The sequence below is a fragment of the Malus sylvestris genome, chromosome 7 (assembly GCF_916048215.2).
Source record: "Malus sylvestris chromosome 7, drMalSylv7.2, whole genome shotgun sequence".
Taxonomy (NCBI): domain Eukaryota; kingdom Viridiplantae; phylum Streptophyta; class Magnoliopsida; order Rosales; family Rosaceae; genus Malus; species Malus sylvestris.
In genome coordinates this window covers 22,655,431-22,660,462 of record NC_062266.1, presented here as the reverse complement: position 1 = coordinate 22,660,462, position 5,032 = coordinate 22,655,431, and the positions used below count along the sequence as shown (strand labels likewise).

Here is a 5,032-nt window from a genome sequence, read left to right as displayed (position 1 = left end):
CTACAAGGAAAGTAATTACAAAAGACAAAATCCTAAAGATTACAAATCCTAATCCTACCTAAATAAGGACTCCAAAATTATTAACAATCATTTGGTTGTTCGCACTGCCGGAGCCAAGTACAAGGCTCCCCTAGGCTATAGCATATATAGGGAGAGTTTCAGATCTGTAAGCTTCAAAATATTAATCTTTTGGGCTATTTTATGATTTTTAATTGTCATATTCCACTTAGCAATTGAAAATTTTGAATTATAAGACTGCTTTTAAGGAAAATAAGAGCTAATAAATGTTAAATAAGCTCATCACTTTAACCTATATTATAACTTAATAGTAATAAATTAAAACTTTCATCCCACAAATAGTTCCTTATTTTATTCACCTAAAAGTTTTGAAGGTTAGAAGTTTAGAAACATAATATAAATTTCTTACCTTTTTTTTTGTTTTTTTTTTGGAACACATGATATTATATATACTAAGGGGTGAGGAAGTGAGCTAAGCTTCACAATAAACTAACAATAATGTGGTTTAAATTCACCTTTGGCGAGAGTTGAACTTAAGACCTCTCACTTACAAGTGAAGAAGAATACCATTAGACCGTAGTACTAAGTGGCAATATAAATTTCTTCAATTATTACTTTCAAGTTTACTATTATATAGCTTTATGTACGCAAAAAAAGATTAAAAATTTGATTTCAAAGTAATAATTTTTACTTAGTCCACCCATTGAATAATTCATGGCTACGCCATTGGTTGTTCGTTCAAAGCCTTGATTTGATTAGAAGTCAAATCTAAGGCGTAAACACAATCACTTTTACATCTTTTCTAAGTAGGCCAATCTCGGCCATGTGATAGCATGCTTGTGCATTTAAACCAAAGAAGGACCGAAAGTCCTTCTAGGCCACCCAGTCCGGCCGAAAATAGGGAAACAATGATATATGTAGCTAGTCACCGGATGCATTAAGGTCAATGCATTCTACATTTATATGAAGCATGGATCAGTTCCCTTTCATGCATGTGTGGGGAAATCGTGGATTTTGTTAAGAGAATTAATGTGTGTTTTGTTGAAGAAAAATTGAGTTTTTGATATTTTGTATCGATATTTTCCATTTTCCATGTGTCAATATTTTTTGTCATGTCAAACAAGGCTATATGAGAATACATTTTTTGAGCAGGGCTTTTTATGAATGATGGTTTTGTACTAGAAACTTGAACTATTCTTAAATATTATTGGCCATATTGCATTCCTCTCTACTAGTTCAAAACGTTATTTGCTAAGCCCAGACTTAACTTGATGCGCATTTCTCTGAACCTAAAGCTTAGTTTGAGCTCGACCCTCAAGTTTTGGACTTGTACGGTCCAAATAATGGAAATCCGACAAACTAGTTAACAAATAAGGATTTTTTTTTCCTTGTACAAATCTACGGCCATGAATGTAAAAGGGAATACCTCTAACCAGGTTAGCATTATGATTAATTAATCTATGCCCCAAAAAGCGTTCAGAACTATTTACTGGACTCTGACATTCAAAACTGGTCCCGATAAGAGGTATTAACTTGCCTCTTCAAAACACTTCGTAATTGATGCACAAAACTTAATATTTGTGTTTATGATCGGAACCGTTCTAATAAGATAAATTGAAACCCTAAAGTAGGAAAAACAAAAGTAGAGAACACTCGGAGTTTAGTTTCTAGCACTCCCTTGTGAGTGTACAAAATTACAAAGAAATATATGAGAAGAAAGGATCTTATGATTCAAGAGAAGTTGGAGTATTCTATAACTTTCACATCACAATACATGTGAGAAGAGACACGTGATGTCATGATACACAGGTGGTCTCCAATTATTACCCTATTACCAATACATGACTCAATGAGGATTTATTTAGTTCAAACAACTGTAAGTAGTACTACAGCACCTATATTTGTATGGCGCTATTACGAATACGAGGTCCACCACAAGTTCCCATCCGCTAGGACCAATAGCCCAAACTTCCCATGCACATCGATCTAATAGCTAGCTATATAGCTAGGAACAATAATCCAAAGTACTCCTATACAAAAGCTTGAATTAATTACTGAATTAACTAAAACCTAAGAAGTCTTGGTCAAGTGGAACAATCACACCCCAATTATTCATCGAAAGTTGTGGCCATGCACAAAAAGCTTTCATTGTAGCTCGCCCTAAAGGACAGCTGATGACTCCAACCTCATCTCCTTCTTCTTTCTCTGTGTCTGTGGGTGTGGGGAAAGTTTTTGGCACAAAGAAAGCAATAATAAAGGCTTTACTTTTATGTTTGCAAAGGTCAAAAAAGATTCAACTTCCCAAAAGGAAGTCTTGTGACAGTGAGTCGGCATTCATACGTTAATCTTAATCCCTTTCCGGGGAAATTATCACTAATTAAGAAGGGTCACGAAAAAGGAGAAGCATCCTGCAATGAAAACAAGGAAATAGATTTGTGATTGCAGCCACAAGAAAAGTATATAATTGATTGCTAGCATTTGAGATTGCTTCCTTGATTCCAAACCAGCTGCTTTTTTCATGGATTGACTTTTCTTACAAGTAGGGTTTTGTGAGAGGGAAACTAACAGTGAAATTCTAAAAGGAGAGACACAAGCAGACCCCATGTATTAACAAGGACCCTATTAATAATATCAAGCATCTGAAGATGAATGTGATGGCCTTTCTGAGTGTGTCATGAGAGAGAGAGAGAGAGAGAGAGAGAGAGAGAGAGAGGTTTCCTTGGATTTTACATTAGAGCAGTGGCATTTACCATGTGTGTTCTTAGAAACCATGACAACTCTTCTTCCAGAACCTTGTATTCAACCTTTTTAATTCTCTCTATTCATTTGGGAGGTTCTCTCAAGTAGCAAATTATAGATGCAAATATGAAGGAAAGCAATTAAAGGAGATACAAATTACACTAGACTGATTACGCATCAATTTAAGTCTGGGATTAAGCCACTGGGGTTAATCCAGCAAGGGTTTGAAATTCTCCTCTACAACCAAAAACAGTTTTAAAACTGGGATTAATCAGCTGCCCTTCAAGAATACGAAGGGAATTCTTGAACTTGAGAAAATTCTCACAAACAATTGATCAAATTAGTTAATGATACTTTGTAACTTGATGGAGCATCTTGGATACCTGCACAACTTTTCTTGCCTAGTATATAAATTACTGAAACAAAAAAGAAATGTTCATAAAATAAAACTACTCACCTTTAATTTTCAGCCCTGGTTGGGTTCTAATTAAGCTCCATTGACTCTTTGAACAACCACAGTTTAGTCATATAAAGCCATAATAAAGGGCAAAAACCAAGGTGGAGTTAAATCATTGTGGGGGACTAATGCTTTGAGAAACACAAGTTCACAACATTCACAGTAACTCCATGATAAACAATATTAGGGTTTCAAATTGGTGTCAATTGGTAAAGAAAATAATCTAAAGGAAAAGGCAAGTGAACAGATTTCCTTTTGGACAAGCACTTTCCCAAAGTTATAGTATTCGTACTTTCTGCTGAACCTACATTTTCATATGCTCATCACATTTGTAAAGAAACAAGTTCAAGATACAAGAGATGTCTAATAGAAACATTATCAAAGCTAATAGGTAAAAGTGTGAGAATAATAGACTGATCTGAGAAAATAGGAAAGTACTAATCTATTTATGCATTATTATACTTTATAATCAAGACTGCAAAAGGATTACTGACTAATAGCATTAGATTAAGAGTCAGAAACAGATGGGTGTTCAGGGAAGCTAATTTTATATTTATATATTTTTGACAGATGAAAATAGGCATTTGAACAGTGTCAGAAAGGGTGTCATTTCTTTGCTTGTTCTCCTAAGCATAAAATTAATTTGCTATTTTCTAAAAGATTTGTTTAGATATATCGTAGCCTAATAAATCTAGACCCACGAAACCCTAAGAGAGAGAATTATAACGTGAAAGAGAGGAAAGAATGTCTACCAAAGTTTTTTTTTTAATGAACAAAAATAATAAAAAGGGGGGCAGATCTGAAAAAATGGCAGAAACAGACAGATCAGATACTGGAAGGCATCATTAGGCTACAATCATCACAGCATGATGATTCAAACAAGAACAAAAATAAATGAAAAGGAGATCCAGCAATCAAACCTTTCATGCAAGTCCATGAAAAACAAAAGTAGTCAAGATACTCCTCATTACACCAATATGCACATAACTAACAACCTTAATTGTTCTAAAAACAAAAACCCAGAATTCTAAACTGAGTTTAAAAATAAAACCCAAAATAGCAAATCGATAAAAATAAAAATAATTAAAAAAAATAGAAATCAAACCTTCTGATGAAGAACCCATCTGCCCTGGAAAAAAGGTCTCCGTGTGGATCGGAAGCCATGAATTGGGGGGAATGAAGCCTGGTCCGACGACACTACTTAACCTGATCATCTATGTATGCAGATGATACACACAACATATACAAACACATATATAGATATATGTATAGGTATATAACGGTTGATCTAGAGATTATAGATCAAGGAAAGTGTCCTCGAGCCAGACAACATTCCCCTCAAAAGCTAAAGCTCCTCTTCTCCTTCAACATCTTCGAAACCCTAGCTACAATAATATATCCATGAGTCAGTGTATCTCTTTTTATGTATGTGTGTGTTTGTTTCTCTGATCTCTTTTATCCCTTTGTCCCCCAAGAGTATCGCCTATCTTCAAGGGGGTTCAGAGAGAGAAGGAGAGAGGAGAGAGAGAGAGAGAGATGAAGGATGATAATGATGATGAGAATGTAGAGAACGATGATATGGTATGGTTAGTATGGTATGGGGTGGGAGGGGGTGACTTATAAATATATATAAAAAAAACCTTATAATATGTAGAATAATAAATGCCTTATAAAAAGACAAAAACATAGATGCAGACTCCCTACCAGCTGGGTTCTCATCTCTCACTTCCAGAAATGACCACGACCCCATGCACCATCTCTCCTTCTCTCTCTCTTCTTTTACTGTGTCTAGCCACAGTCATAAATTTTATTTAATTG

The 5,032-nt window shown here is 34.9% G+C and overlaps 1 long non-coding RNA gene across 1 annotated transcript; it reads right to left on the bottom strand.

The window, feature by feature from the left end:
• Nucleotides 1–1,748: 1,748 nt before the first annotated feature.
• On the bottom strand, nucleotides 1,749–4,812 carry LOC126630527 (uncharacterized). Its single transcript, XR_007626025.1, has 2 exons — nucleotides 4,320–4,812; nucleotides 1,749–2,426 (listed from the first exon to the last, which is right to left on the bottom strand). It is a non-coding gene; the product is annotated as an uncharacterized LOC126630527 (long non-coding RNA).
• Nucleotides 4,813–5,032: the final 220 nt, after the last annotated feature.